Genomic DNA, 17,174 nt, shown 5'->3' with positions numbered 1-17,174 from the left:
GAGCATTTGTGTGTATGTATATGTATATATAAATACTTTATATAGGAAATTCTTTATTTCCATGCTGTATACATGTGTGTGTATGTATGTATACACACACACACATATATTTGCTTTTCATCAATATATTCAGTTATAAGTTTCCTCTATCCCAGAAGCAGGCCACATTCATGGCACTTCAAGATTTTACTAACTCTCTGATGTTTTGTTTTACAGCTGCTTAGAAAAACACTTGGGGGAAAGAAAAACAGTTAAGATCAAATTACCAGAAGTGACAGCTGCCTTAACAGCTATCATAATTGCCCACCAAGCTTTACTTTTTTTGGTTGAAATTGGGTCAATCAGAGAACTAATAAAATAATCTTAGCCATCTGTCATACAAAGTCACAAAGCGAAACAATATTTGTAATTGCAATAATAGCTTTCGTGGTTCCCAGGAGGGGGAATAAAGAAAGAAAAAAATTCAGAATGATCAACCACAACACCATAACCCTTTTGTGAAACTTAAGGTTAAAAAGCCTCTTCTGGCAAAGGGACAATGTTCCACAGTACATCTCTTCCTTTATACAGATTTTACTGTAGTAAATGGAGCAGAGTGAAGCACAAAATCTATGGCAAACTCTTTCTTTTGGGCTTTTTTGCAAATGTAATTAAATCTCGAGTTTCACTGAGGAAGTTGTTACTAACTTTTTATAAACTACTTGAGTTTGAAGCCACTGGGTCTACCAAAGCTATCCTATTAAAAAACAAAACAAAACAAAACAAAACACACACACACACACACACACACACACACACAAAACAAAAAAACAAAAAATGTTACTTTCATGAAAATCTAAGTTTAGAAAAACAGAATGTAACAATTTCTTCTGGAAAATTTCCTTAACTTTAAAAGAATAGTATCTTTTTTCTTATCTACTTTGACAAAATAATTTAATCAAAATCTAAAGGGAATATATACATTTGTGTTTAGTGTCCTCCCCCTACCTATTTCAGACCTTTAATTTGAGCAATTTCAATTAAAGCACTTTAAATTAATATTCATAGCTCATTCCATTTCATATCTCCCATATAACATTTTGACACTAATATACACATTAATGCATGTCTTGGATACAATACTTTAGGCATTCAATGTCTCTATAAGTGAGGTACAAATTATTTTAGGTAAGAAAACTTGGGCAGTTATCATAAAATGTGATATGATGGCTACAAAGAAAATTGAAGCTGAAAGTTTTAGAAACCTGTGTATTGACCTTATTATTCCTATTTTTTTGTTGCTCATTTGTGTTTGACTCTTTAAGACCTCATTTGGGGTTTTCTTGGCAGAGATACCAGAGTAGTTTGCCATTTCCTTCTATAGATCATTTTACAGATAAATAACTGAGCCAGAGTTAAATGGCTTGCCCAGGATTACACAGCGAGTATCTGAGGCCAGATTCAAACTCAGGAAGATGGAAGATGAGGTTTTCTGACTTCAGCTTCAGCACTCTATCCACTAACCACTTAGCTACCCAATTGTTCCTGTCTATGAATAATGAAATAAGCAGGGGTAAGAATGGAGAAGGGTATACTCCCTAAATGGACTACATTTTTTTTAAATAAATATGAGATTAATAAATTACAAAACAAAATTAGCAATAATGTAATTATCACACTTAAAAAATAATTTCCTGCATATTTTAAAGAAACAGCACCCAAATTCTAAATTTAGAAATAATACCAAGGTGTACTATCTTTTGCATGAATAAACATAAACATCAATATCTTTTTCATGAATAAATTCCAGAAGTCAATTCTTCCTTAGGGAGTAATTTTTTACTCTTTTTTCCTTTCCTTTCCTTTCCTTTCCCTTTCCCTTTCCCTTTCCCTTTCCCTTTCCCTTTCCCTTTCCCTTTCCCTTTCCCTTTCTTTCCTTTCCTTTCCTTTCCTTTCCTTTCCTTTCCTTTCCTTTCCTTTCCTTTCCTTTCCCTTTCCCTTTCCCTTTCCCTTTCCCTTTTCCTTTCCTTCCTTCCATCCATCCATCCTTGTAAATGTAAAAACAAAGGACAGTATCAAATCTATTGTTTCTGAAGTTGGTTATAGAGAACACAAAAAAAAAGTTGAATAAAGGAAACTTCCTTTTTATTTCACAAAAGCTGCATTCTACAAGAGTTCATTGATGTATTAAAAAGGAATAGACATAGCTTATTTTGTTTAGCCGTAGTTTGTATATACCACTTTGGGAGGTAGGGAAGAGGGAACTGTGGTGAGAGTGAAATTGCTTAAGTTCCCATTCACTTACTTCACCTTCCAAATAAGCTACTTATAAAGTAACACAATATAGTACTAATTCACTAAACATGCCCATTAACATGTGTGCCTAAAGTAATTCCCACAGTGAAAATGAAGAGAAAGCAATCATACTAAGCAAAAGTCTAAGCCTACAGGCTATAGACTATTGTCGCCATTACAATGAAAAACACCAAAAGACCAGTAATCAAATCTCTAGATCTAAGAACATCAGGCATAGTACAAAACTCCTTCAGCTTGAGACCCAGAAGACTTTTTGAAAAAAGTTTCAAAATACAAAGGAAACTAAATATTTTCTCAGTGGGCTAACTGACTATGTTAAAGGCTGCTTGGTTGCTAAAAGGTCCCAGTGTCAGTTGATAATCAAACTACATGCCAAATTTGTTTCTGATCATATAGCATGAACCCAACAATCAATCAATCAATCCCTCTCTCTCTGTCTCTCTGTCTCTGTCTCTCTCTCTCACACACCCCCCCCCACACACACATAGGAGAGGCCAATATTATACAGACACTAAATGAGATCACTGAAATTAGCCTATAAAATTATTTTTCTTTTCACTAACCTTTCCCTATCTTCTTCAACCCAGTCAGTTTTAAATCCAAGAGAGATAATTATAGCTCATCTTTAAGATTTGCAAAACACTTAGCATATAATATCATATTGTCCCCCTTTCAAAAACTCTGATGATATGATTTAGGAGAGCAATTGCTGATATGTTTGGGGTTTAGCACCAAATATTGACAGGCACCAAATTTGGGCTTATGTTCCTGTGAAGAATTCACAATGGCTATTCTCTTTGGTAAAACATAGATTTATTTAGGAAAAGAGGTTATGATAAAATGAAGAGATATAAAAGACACTAGAGGTGACAATATGAAATAGAGTTGGGAGAGCACATAGTTAGATGCTTTAACAATTAATGATGGAAAAAAACAAGTTCACTAATGAAACTCACAAAGAGAAAGGATATACAGGCTAAATCTACAGAGCAGTTTAGTACTCTAAAAGAGTTATAAGATCTATAAAGAAGGAGAAAGAATAGAGGGTAGGACCATATGGTTAAACAGATAGAAGTTATTCTCCTTCCCTGATGCTTCAGTTTTTCTCTGCCAGAGACCTCATCATTTTCTCCTAAATCACATCATTTGAAACTAAGTGCTATCATTATCCTCATTTTACATATGAAGAAACTGAAGCAGAAAAAGATAAAATCACTTGTTCATGGTAACAATGTTTGCTAACCCAGCTAACATTGTCTAACAGCTAATAAATAACTGAGATAGTATTCAAACTTTTCTCCCTGACTCTAAGTCCAGTGTTCTATCCACTATACCACCCACAGGAATTATGATATGAACAAAGAGAATAAGCTAAATGAGAAAGATGGTAGAATGAATAAGAACTGGAAATATATTAGGTATGATGAAGAAAAATGATTAAGGATGATACTGAGATAGTGACAATGGGTAGTAACTAAAAATAATGTTTAGAGGAGAAGAGATATTTAGGGGGAAACGATTGAATTCTCTTTATTGAGAATCACAGAGATACATGTAGAGCTAATGATATTAAATTGTCATTCAGGGGGAAGTCACCTAAGTGCTCTGAGTTTCAGGGGTTTTTTGTCTGTAACATGAAGCAGTTGAGCTAGATGAGCTAGATGATACTAGCTCAAAGTCTGTGATCTTATGAGTCTTTCCAAATCATAAACATGGTCATTCATCCCAAAATTCATTGGCCTATGGCCTTCTTCCTTTATGAGATCTCACTTCTATAACTTTAACACTTCCTTTTCATTCAGATGACTCTTGATTCTATGTCACTAGCCCTTCTCATTTAGGATCCAATTCTAAACTTGATTTCTGTTGTTCATTTACATTTGAATGCCTTGCCATACCCTCAAGTAGAGTATATGCAAAATTTCATCCATAGGATCATAGATTTAGAAATGGAAAGAACCTTAGAGGTTATCTGATTGAATCTCCTCAGTTTATATGATATACCAAAAATTAGATGTTTAGTAAATGCTCATTCCTTCCTTACCCCTTTATTCCAGTAATTCAATTCTCCTATTTTTCCATCTAGATTTCTTAAATTCTTTTAATTAATTTAAATTTCTTTAAATTATTTTAAGTCCTTTTTTTTATCATTAACAACTTAACAAGTCTCAATACATTTATGTAAATTTCTATAAAAGCTACCCAGATAGCCTTCCTAATTCTAGCCTCTCTTACTCCATCATCCTAGGTACTATGGCTAAATGAATATCCTTCCTACATTGTCATTACTACTCTCATAAATTAAATAGTTTCTGATTTCCTATGCATGAATTTCAATGAATCTGATATCTCCAATCTAGGCATACCTTCCAATGGTACAGATTACAATCAACCTCTGCATGGTTGAATATCAAGTTTTCACTGACTCAGTTCAGCCAGTTGTTAAATTTTTAGTCTATGAAGCTATGCCTTGATTTATTGTTTTGTTTGTTGTCTATTTTTAAGAAAATGATGTACAAAATATTAAAAATGCATGTTAAACTTAAAAGTTTATTTTATGTACTTTTTATCTTGAGAGCTGGTTGCTAATTTACCTGTATAACTTTGCATCTTTCTCTCCTCATTCTTATTAAATCTATTGTATCCTACTTGAATTCCAAGAACATTCACCATCTAAATCAAAAGCCTTAAGTGATAGTCCTCAAATCTCCACAAATGCAGCCAGAACCAGATTAAAATATATTTCAAAAAATTTTAGCAAAACAAAAATACAATAAAAAATTATATTTTAAAACTAAGAGGCATGAATTAGCACCCTTCATTTCTATTTGAGTTTGACAACATTGATCAAGATTCATCTATAATTTATTCATCTTTTTCCTCCCCTCACCCATAAACACAACCACTTGAGAACAGGGTTGAGAACAATCTAAGAATTAAACACTCGCTATTTGAATGATTAAAACCAAGAACAATAAGGTGATTATTTGTACAATTTTCAGCACAAACAATATTCCTCAATATTACAACATGGCAAAGAAGTGATACAAATTTATAAATAGGATTATCATGCTTTCTTATACAGAAGAGGCACAGATAAAGAGAAGGATTTATCCATATGTTGAAAAATTGTTAAAAACAGAATAGTTCAGAAGAATGACTATGATGGAAAACTGTGAGATCATAACAAAAGCACACACTTAAAAAAATAAAACTAGAAATATTACAGTGAGCCAAACAGATAATTAAAAAGTACTTACTTTAAAAAAAAAGGAATAATTATATAGAAGTATATGTATAGATATATGTATATTTTTCAACAAACAAGAAAAATTGTTTGTTCATATATTAAAAGATCACATAATAAAGTCAAGATTTGAACCTTAGTCTCTAATAAGCCTGGTATAGCCCTCTATTGCTTTATACAATCTCAGAAGGAACACATTATTTTCCTCTGAAACAATTGGCATTGACTCATGCTAGAGATTTTGTAGTATGCTGCAGGAATGAAGGGCCAGATCCAGCAAGTTAAATCCCTCTTTGAGAAGAACAAGATAAGAAGAATCAACTACAGAGATTAGGTAAAGGTGAATTCCAAAGTAAAATCTCCTAGTGTAAAAAAGCTGTTGCTTCACACAAAGGCTCCAGAACCAGGGGCCATATCCTAGGTGGTATGTGTTATAATCAAGAGCCATATCAAAAATAACCCAAAACATTTAACATAGGAAGGAAAGAAAGAGAAGAACAAAAATGACCACTAAAAGGAGATAGATTAAACTAGAAGTTTAGGACTGAAATAATATAACGGGATAATAATCTAATCAAAATTTCATTTCTCAGGATTCCTTCTGGTTTGGCCAATATTGCATATTTTATAAACCTCAGTTCTGCACCTTGAAATTCCAATATGTCATTACATAGATGCTTTTCTTTAGTTCCAATCAATCTATGTAACAACTGATCTAATATTTCCTCCTAAATTTACTGTTCTTCCTTACTTCACTAATTTCTTCTGTGATATCATTATTCATCCTGTCTCCTACTGTCAAAATCATAATGAAGTTCTTGTTATCAAATATCATATCTAATTAGTTGTTTTTATCTCTACACATTTCTTGAATCGATTTTCTTCTCTCTATTCACACTACCATCATCTTAATTAAGCTTCAGTAATCTCAAATCTCAAATTTTTTCCCACTTACACATTCTGACACATATCTGTCTTACTAAGTAGCCCTTGCATAAGTTTCTGAATAGATAGATAGCTAGATGATGTATGGATGGAGTTTTGATACATTTCTTTTTTAGGAACTCTATTACCTAACTAAAATTCTTTGTCTGGCATCATTTATGTTTTGATGTCACTATAACTTTCCATTCTTGTCATTCAATCACCAAGTATTTTAAAAACATGTTCCATGTATCACTCTCTGCTAATTCATATTACGTTCATTCAGTGTTCCAAGTTGGGAAATGGTAACTACCCTGAAAACATGCACATACAGTGTATTCTTGAAAGTACTTCTACCCATAATATATAATATCTAGACCATTTTTTAATCAGAATAGTATTTGAAGTAAGAAAAGATACAAAGAAGATTAAAAATTGTGATAAAGAAGCTAGGAAAAGACCACCATCTAGAAAGACTCTTGGTATTTAGAGAATAAGAGAAAAAGTATCTTCCCTGATTCTCTCCATCTTCCCCAACTCCTTATTTATATTATTTTGTATTAAATGACTGATTTTTAATTTGTATGCTGCCTTCGGGCATATTAATAGGCTTTGGCTCAATGAGAATAAGCTATGGTCCAAAAAGAACCACAATTAAAGTAGTAGTAATGCTCCCAAATGTCTGCAGATCTTTAGTGAGAGCAGTAGATATTTCAAATTATCACCAGTCTGTATTAAAAAGAGAAGACTACAACGTGTGGGATTTCGAAGAGCAAAAGGTTATCTCATAGTCTACCTTCACAGTCAAGGAAGGCTGCAGTTTTATTTATACCACCAAATTCTCATGTTCATAACATTAAGTCTCCGGACAGAGTGAGCCACAGGCTCTGGCTGGCAGACAAACTTTACTTACAGTCATCCAACAACATTCCAAGGCCCTCCACAGACAACAAAAGGCATTGACACTGACCATATCCCAGGAATGACATCTCTATTCCAAATGACTGGCACCAGACATTCCTATCCACTTGGGAAGCATTCGCTTAAACTTTTTTTTTTTTAAATGGCAAAAAGATACAATTTGCTAATTGGAAAAGGGACATCTGATATCTCACAGTAATTAAGAAGGATACAGTTGTCTGAAAGGAACCACATTCCAACCTGTCAGGGTTTTTCTGGCTACTCACTTTGTTCCTGGCCTGTCTCCTTGGCCCAGGTATAAACCCTTGGCTTGCCTCATACTTCACCTCCCCTCTCTGGCCCTGACTCTGCACCACTCTTAAATGGAACAAAACAACTGCAACATTCTGTTAGTTTGCCAATGGACAATGTGGTCACAGAATGTTGATCTTAATTATGTACCATATTTGCCTTAAAACCAAGTTTGGGTGCTTTGGACACTAGTTTAGTTTAAAGAGATTCTTTTGGTTCTTTTCCTAGTTGGTTCCAATTCCTGAATTTATTGGCATTTAACTTTATTTAATAGCTTGGTTTTGATTTTTATCCTTATTTCACTATTTTAGGACTCATTGTCCCCCAACTTAGCTTCAAAGCTCTATTCAAAGGACATACGTAAAGTATAAAAGACTCACTTTAGGTCAATGTTCCACATGTACTTTTAACATATTAGCCAATCCTCATATGACTTTTGATAGATATTTTATTTCAATATCTTTCCCACCTCAATTATCTGCCAATATATCAATATTAATCAAAATTAAACAAGAAAGTAAGCTTTACATTCTATCATAAACATGAGACAACTAACATAAATTTATATACAGACAAGTTATGTTTCTACCTTTGTGAATAACATGCTATCCATAGCATAAGAAAATGAATTACAAATAAGAGTTTAGATTTATATGCTGCCAGATGAGATAGTAGCGCTATTAAACATATTTTACAAATGAGGCAGGTGAACCACAAAAAAAGATTAGGGAATTTGCTCAGCCTCATCAAAATAGGAAAATATCAAAATTAAGACTTAAACTAAGGTATTCTGACTCTAATACCAATGTTATTTCCACTATATCAGCAATGTTTCTATCCACAAGGAACACACATGGAGTGATGAGGGAGTTAAATCATACCTACTCCTGGCTATCCAGATGATAAAGTAACCATGACAGAAATTGAATGGAGAGATTTCATCATTAGATATTATTTTCTTCTTTTGTGTATTTTTGTGTATTTAGCAACAAAACATCTCAGATGACAAGAGCCATTACCTTATTTATATGGTATCTAAAACAATGTATTTGTTCCAATACTTAAATACAATGTAAGCACATTTGTCATATCTTTGTGTTAAAACATTATTCGTATATCTATCTTTAACATTCTTGGCTTGGTAGCTTATGAAATATAGCACAATATATCTTTAGTCCACTATTAAAAAATCATCCAAATTTAAGTTTGGCTCAGAATTAAGGAATTCAGTGAACTTTCCAACTTTCAAGGAAACAAAAACAAAAGGCAACCAAAAAGGGAATGATATTACTTTAGGACACTGGTTCTCACCTACACATTGAAACCCAAATGAGTCTTCAGGTTTCTATATGACCAGAACAAATAAAAGAGCTAAAACGTGGAGCTAAGTATAACTAGCTAGGAAATTTCACATTTACAACAAGAACGGTACAAAAACAAAATTTGAAAGCTGCAAGGAACCTCAGTGGCCATCTACCCTAATCCATATACAGAAGGAATTCCTTACTCTAACAAGTGGTTACCCTGCCTAACTCCCTATGGTTCATCTCTCACCCATCTAGCATGCTATATTGGGAAAGACAGTTTTGTACAGCTGGAAGAGTATTGATTCTGAAATAGAGTATGCAGGTTCAAATTTTGCTTCCAATATTTACTACTTATGTGATTTTAGGCACGTCACTTAACTTCCCTATAGCTCAGTTCCCTCATTTGAAAAATGTAGGAATTGGACTAGATGACTTATCATATCCCTTTCTACTATAGATCAATGATACTGCAATTACATCAGTACTTTTTTGCCCACTCTTAAGTGCATTTTTCAAAGAAGAGGAATTCAAGCTCCAGCAGTAGAAAATGTAATATTGAATGAGATGCCCCTACTTGGATCCCCATTGCTAATTGAACTAACTGGCCACAGACATCTTTGTAAATTACCATGATAATAATGTTATTAAAAATAAATAGTCCACTTAATGGGGAAGAACATTATTCTTAAATTTGGGGTAAGACTATACTAAAAATAGATACAATGATAGTATTTATAGGTACTATCACAACCAAATTATCTTTTGTAATTAAAGCTTTTTATTTTCAAAACGTATGCATGAATAATTTTTCAACATTGACCCTTACATAGCCTTGTGTTCTAAATTTTCCCCTTCTTACCCTCATCCTCCCCCCTAGATGGCAAGCAATCTAATATATGTTATACATGTTAAAATATATGTTAAATTCAATATATAAACATATTTATATAATTATCTTGCTGCACAAGAAAAGACAGATAAAAAAGGGAAAAAATGAATAGGAAAACAAAATGCAAGTGAACAACAACAAAAAGAGTGAGAATGTTATATTGTTATCCATACACTCAGTTCCCACAGTCCTCTCTCTGAGTATAAATGGCTCTCTTCATCACAAGATCATTGAAATTGGCCTCAATCATATCATTGTTGGAAAGAGTCATGTGCATTAGAATTGATTATGATATGATATTGTTGTTATAGCAACCAAATTATCAAGGTTAAATTTCATTTTAAGGCAATGTTTATCAGAATCCAGGGCTTATGATTGCAAACAAACAAACAAACAAACAAAAAACAATAGAAACACCACCAATATTGGCACCAGAGATCAGAACTTCTGCTCTCTTCATAAAATATGTCAACTTGTCTTTTCTTTGGTTAGCCTAAATTAGAATTTGCCTATCTGTCTCCATCTCTATATGTATGCATTCAATACATGTATATACTATAAATCTAGTTTAAATATATAATTGCATATATGTATTATGTGTTATATGCATGTTTATATGCATCCATGTGTGTACACACATGGAAGGCTACTGTTAGATCAAAAAAAGGGCAGTAAGCATAATTCATAATAATTATATCCTTATTCTGATAGGTGACTACTCCAGTTTCAAAATATTTTTTTAAAAAATAATTTCCTATGTGTGGCCCTGGGTGAGTTAGTTAACTTTAGTATGCCTCAGTGTTAAAAAAAACAATTCCTATTTACATTCACATAATAATAAGCAAAAATATATTTTTAAGAGATGAGAAAACAACCAAATAAAATGCTTCTCAAATTAAAACTAATTATTACAAATGTCCATCCCCTCTTTAATTTTTGTTAAGCACAAAGATATTTAAGTCTCTTGTCTTGAAAATACAATATGATTTCCAGTCATATGAAAAATGCTCTAAATCACCATTGATTAGAGAAATGCAAATTAAGGCAACTCTTAGATACCACTACACACCTCTCAGATTGGCTAAAATGACAGTAAAAGACAATGATAAATATTGGAGGATATGTGGGAAAACTGGGACACAAATATTTTATTGGTGGTGGTGTAAACTGATCCAATCATTCTGGAGAGCAATATGAAACTATGGCCAAAGGGCTATCAGATTGTGCAAACTCTTTTATCCAACAGTATCTCTACTGAGTCTGTACCCCAAAGAGATCATAATGCATATTTTTCCTAGACATTCTTTTGCATTAGACATATTTGTAATATTTATAATGTGTTACTCTAGAACTTTTTCCAGAATCTGAGATTTTGTGATAGTAGATGCTTAATAAATATTTTAGTAATTAATTTGAAACTTTTAAAATATTAATTTTATTTCTAGAGTATGAAATTGTCAATTACTATCACAAAATCTCAGATTCTGGAAAAAGTTCTAGAGTAACACATTATAAATATTAAAAAATATGTTAATACAAAAGAATGTCTAGGAAAAATATAACAATGACCTGTCACAGCATCAAAACACACATTGCAATGTCATCTTAATTCACATTTCAAAATGAAGTCGCTCACTGTAAAAATATCGGTTCAGGCAAAATCATGGAATCTATTAGAAGAAATTAAAAGGAATCAGCATTCCTTTCCACACCTTCTAATAACAAGACAGAGCAAAAGTTCTAGATAAAAGACTGTAGCATATGCATGAGATATTTAAGGTTATTTTAAATGCAGAAATCTCATTATTTGCATTTCTAACAAGGATTTTTCACACATTATATCTTTCCTTCCTTCCCATACTATATTTTCCACTTATTTTGCAAAGAAAAAACTTGAGGGTTGAAAAGTTACACATTTTACAAAGTCAGATTTATTAACCCACAGAAAAATTTCAGAGTAAGGTATAGATTGCTTTATTCCCTAGATATTATGACTTTTGAATTACTTTATTTAATAGTTTTACAATACATCTTCTCTATAATTAGATATTATAAAAAGAAAGATAAATAAGTTTTTCTATGTAGATGGTTTCTAAGATAATGAATTAATATCATTCATTTCATTGAGATTAGATGTCTTTCAAATAAGGATTTCTAAATTCTTAAGAAATATTTTATTATTTCTATAATCACATTTCTCTTAGACAATGAAGGACAAACAAGTGTACATGGATTGACTGCACAGTATGTAGATTATTTAAGTAAGTAGATTATTCTACTTATATCCTTCCAGTGGGTCAGATCTAAATTGTAATTTATTCTACTTATTCTCTTATTGATCCTAGTCCTATGAAGCCAGTTTTACAAAGGCAAAAAATTTCACTTATTTCTAACCCATATATCAGTACAATCCCAGATTTTGTTCAATAAAACTATCTTTATTTTTGGAAATGTCATGCTAAGCAGATGGCTTATTTTCCAAAAACCTCCTAGTGTTTGAAAGTGAAAATAAAAATGAACACTGATTTGTCAGTGTACTCATTTATGATGACCACTGTTACAGGATAAATGTTTCAATATGCCACTTAGTCTTCAAAAAAAACCAATGAGTTTTCCCACTCCATGGCATTATTTTCAAGACATTTGTATCCTCATCTGTCCATTATAAATTGAGAAAATTTACTACCTTATGCCAAAGCTAATTTTGCCACGCCTCCTTCTAAACATATTTACAATGTTAATTATTCACATATTCTGTATCCTCTACTCCTGATTCCTCAGATCCTATGCTAGCTATGTGAAAATCAACAAAGTTGCAAGCTGGCTTCTATTTACTCAGAACAACTTAGTACATTCCCCCCATTCTCCCAATACACAAATTATCCAGTTTTCTAAATTATCTACACCATGATCCAATGGATGACAGTTTTTTCTCTATGCATGCATGATTATTAATTTTATTAGCCCTTATTCTGGACATGTATTGTGTATATATTATATTCTTTATGAGGCAAAAGATAGTGTTGTATCCACAGAACTGAACAAAAGATGGAGTTAGTTTACCTTTGGACATGGCAGAGTTATTTTAATGAATCTAATAATCTCCCTGAAATGCAAGGCTCTTTTTTTCTTCCAATTTTACTAATCTCATTTTTGATATTCAGAGTTTCTAATTTAGTATTTAACTGGTGTTTTGTGATTTGTTTGCTTTTCTAATAGTTCTTTTTTTCTCTTAAGTTGATGAATTTGTGGATTTTCATGTTCTTTCTTTAATTGATGAGAACATTTAGAGCTATAGATTTCCTCCTTAAAATTGTAGTCACATTCCAAAGTTTTTCATGGCTATCTCATTATTGACATATATTAATTATTCTATAGTGATTCTTTGATAAACCAATTTTAGCATTAAATTATTTTTAGCTTTAATTTTAATGTTTAAATAATTTTACTAATATTTGCTACTAAATTTTCTTTTCTCTTTGGAGGCCCTTTATTAAATATAATTTTATGGCATTTTGTTGGGCAAAGAATATGTCTGATATATAGAGATGGGCTTTTTTTACATATTTTTGTGACTTTTTCATGGTCTAACATATGTGGCCACTTTTTGTAAAAGTGACATGCATAGAAAAGAAAGATTCCCTTTCAATAATCACTATAGACCCACCATATGTAACTTTTCTAAAATTCTACTAAGGTATTTAATTTGCTTTTTCTTTATCTATTTGTTATGTTTGTCTAGGTGGGTATACCATGGTCTTCCCCTATGAAAGTTTTACTCTCTACTACTGTCTTTAATTTGAATAAATTGGCCTTTAAATACTTTAATACTATATCATAGTATATTCATTTTGTGTGTGCATGTGTATGTATATACACATATATGTATATTTACATATATATTCTAAATATTGGTACCAATTAATTATTATATTTCTAAGCATAGTTTCTTTATTTTTATATTGTAACCATGTCTTTACTATCATATTCTCTATCATCATGACTGATACCCCTGATTTTTTTAGTATTCCTAAAGCAGAAAGGATACTACTACAGCTTCTGAATCTTTGTTTCATGAGTGTTGCTTGTGAACAATGGATTGTGGAATTTTGTTTTCTAATACATTTGGATTTCATCTGTTTTGTGAATGAGTTCATAATTATAAATGTTAATTAGGTATTTTCCTCCAACTATCTTCTTACACTTTTCTTCTCTTATATATTCTGATTAGACATAGAATGCTGGAAACTACGTTTTGCATAGTTTGGGTGGGTGTTTGGCTGACATCTCCAAAGGTGGTTCATAGATAGACTTGATGTTTTATAGATAGACTCATTGAGCACACACTGGAGTCTGGGCATAAGTTGACTTTCTTTTTGTGGCTTAGGTACATTTTACCAGAGTGTTGATATATATGTTTCCTATTGTAACTTGAATGCTGGCTTCCTAAGCTCAATACTTGGAGTTGATATGATCCTGTATCCCTCTGTGACTTCAGACTACTTGTGTGTTAATGCCTTCCATCTATTCTAGCTTATCTCTGCTCAAAAGCACTGCACATTACTGGAAGTCTAAGGCAGTCCTACAAGTGATAATGGAGATTTAAGTCAATTCTCTCTGCTTTTATCCTCTTCTGTTGTATTGTAAAGTATCTAAGGGCATTTTAGAAGAATCCAGGCTCCTCAAAGTTCTTATAGATTGCCACTTTAACTGGAAGATCCACATTTTTAGCAGCAATATTCTACTGTTGCTCCTATAAGATTGCAAGTTATAAAAACTAGTCTCTAAAATTTTTATTTGAGGAGAAATCACATTTAGCCCAAAGTAGAGACACAAGGGTATGTATGTTATTTACATATCACAAGAAAGTAAGTTAAAAAGGGAGCATACATCACTATAGAAATCCATGACTGAAAAAGATGGGCTAAAGATAGAGTTTGGTAAAGTATCTATGTGATATTCTGATGATATCAAGATAACAGAGAGAAATTCTCTGGACTGTTTGTGGCAAACTTCTAAGAGAAAATGGATGAGTGTTACATAGGATAGGCAGGCAAGGATCAATTCTAATTTACGTTATTGGCGGCACTACACTATCAATAAGACTGCACATTTTTTGGAATTATTCATCAGGCACTATGGAAGTTGACATAGAACAGTGACATAATTAAAGAATACTATGAGAGGCAGTTATATCTGTGTCTGAAAAATCTTGTGAAAAAAAAAAAAAAAACTCAGTTCACCCTCACCTTCTTTCCCTTTCCCTTCACATTACCTTCAGCTTTTATCTTAGTATCATTTTGGTCACATCATTTATCAACCTTATAAAGGATATTAAAGCATTTCTGGTTACTCTGACAATTCTTTCTTCAACCACTGTCCATAACAGTAAGAGTCTTACCTATGCACACTCAGGAACAGTTCATTATATTATACTGGCTGACAAAAACTCATTTGCTTTTATTTAGCTACTTTGGGATCTGGAAAGTTATATTCCCATGGTTGGTTCAAAAGAAGTAAATATGGTTTTTGTTCTGAGGACAGAAATTACTCTGCAAATGAGTCAAGAAAACAGAAATAGAGAATTCTAGAGAGCAATTTCAAATTATGAAAATAAATTGGCTTTATTTATTTTTTTAAAATGTCTAACCCTAAACTATATATTCCACAGTTGGGCATATAAGTCAAGGAGTCAAAAAGGCTCCAAATATTCATAGGAGCATTTTTTTAGTAATAAAGAGTAAAATACAAAATTAATGGTGATGGATTGGAAAATAGCTAAAAAAAAGAGTTATATAAATGTAATTGGATATGATTATGCTATTCGAAACTACAGATGATGAGGAAAGAACAAATATGATTGGAAAGAGTAATAATAAGAGATGCAGAATAAAATCGAGCTAGGAAACAGTGTATACAATGACAATAATATATAAATAAATGTTATAAAAATAAGTAAAAAAAAACCCCAAAAATTAATGTTTTAAAATTCTAAAAACACCCCCCCCAACCAACTCCCATGTCCTCACTAATGATAGTTGAAGATATCTCTTCCCACTCATGTGAAAATGTTGGGCAGGAACCCACAGATACGAAACATTGATTGTTTTTGATGGATTGATTGACTTTATTAATTTTTTAATCCCTTCTTTTATTTTCCCTTTTTACATTTTTGCTGTTGTTATAAAAATAGTTCTCTGGGAAAGAAAAACAAATGCTATATAGGAAATATAGGTGGCATCAAAATAAATAAATAAATAAAAATCTTCTCTAAGATGTCAATCTTCTTACTAAAATACAGTACCAATAAATGAACTTCATAGAACATCCATTGCCAAAATTATGTTTTTTTAATCTATTGCCAAAATTTTATTATTTTTACCTTCATATCTCTCAAATATGTTCTCTTCTCTCCAATCATGCAACTGCCACCATATATTAACTCCTCATTATCTCTCATGTAGACTATTACAATTGCCTCAAGTTTTTCCTCACTCCAATCCATGTTGCATTTGTCATTTTCCTTAACTTAAAACTAAGTTTTCCCCCCCCTTCCCATGTACGCTCCTTGGGGAAGAATTCACTTGTTTGATAAGAATTGCTAAAAAAAAAAAAAAACTAGAAAAGAGCCTGATTTAAAAAAAAATTGACTTAGAAAACTATACTTCAAAGTAAATTCAAAATGATTCATAACCTGAATATTAAAACTCAAACAACATACTATTAAAAGCAGATAAAATGCTTTTTAAACTATGGTTAGTAAATATGTTAACTAAACAAAGGATAAAAGGAGTACAAAAGATAAATTGTTATGATTACATGAAATTGAAAAGCTTTAATACAAGCAAAATAAAGGCAATTGGAATGAGAAAGATAACTATCAAACAGGAAACTAAAATCATTCAATTAAATTTCTTTAAACAGGATGTATAAATAATCAATGGAAATATTTGAGAGAAAAAACATCTCCCAATAGATAAGTGGCTAAAGAATATATGAACGACGTTCTCAAAAGGAAAATTGCAAGCTATGACAATATATGAAAGCACTACATCTTTTTTTAAAGAAAAATGCAAATACTCTTATAATCAGAAATCTGGTAAAAATGTCAAAAGATGGGAATAAACAATTATGGAAAGGATTTAGAAAGATCAGTCATTATTGGCGGTACTATAAATTAGTATGTCATTGTAGGAAAATTTGGAATAAAAAAAATAAAGTAACTAAAATCACCATATCCTTCTGCTCAAAGATCCCACTACTGGACATTTGTAGTAAGTACAAAAGTGTTAAAAGAGAA

At 31.8% G+C, this 17,174-nt stretch overlaps 1 protein-coding gene across 1 annotated transcript in view; it reads right to left on the bottom strand.

Moving 5' to 3' along the window:
- The window catches only part of FMN2 (formin 2), a 460,904-nt gene that overhangs the window by 273,459 nt on the left and 170,271 nt on the right, over positions 1-17,174 (bottom strand). The gene's annotated exons all lie outside the window — the stretch shown is intronic.

The sequence above is a fragment of the Sminthopsis crassicaudata genome, chromosome 4 (genome assembly GCF_048593235.1).
Source record: "Sminthopsis crassicaudata isolate SCR6 chromosome 4, ASM4859323v1, whole genome shotgun sequence".
NCBI lineage: Eukaryota > Metazoa > Chordata > Mammalia > Dasyuromorphia > Dasyuridae > Sminthopsis > Sminthopsis crassicaudata.
Note: the sequence above shows the minus strand (reverse complement) of the source record. Positions and strands in the feature narration are given on the sequence as shown.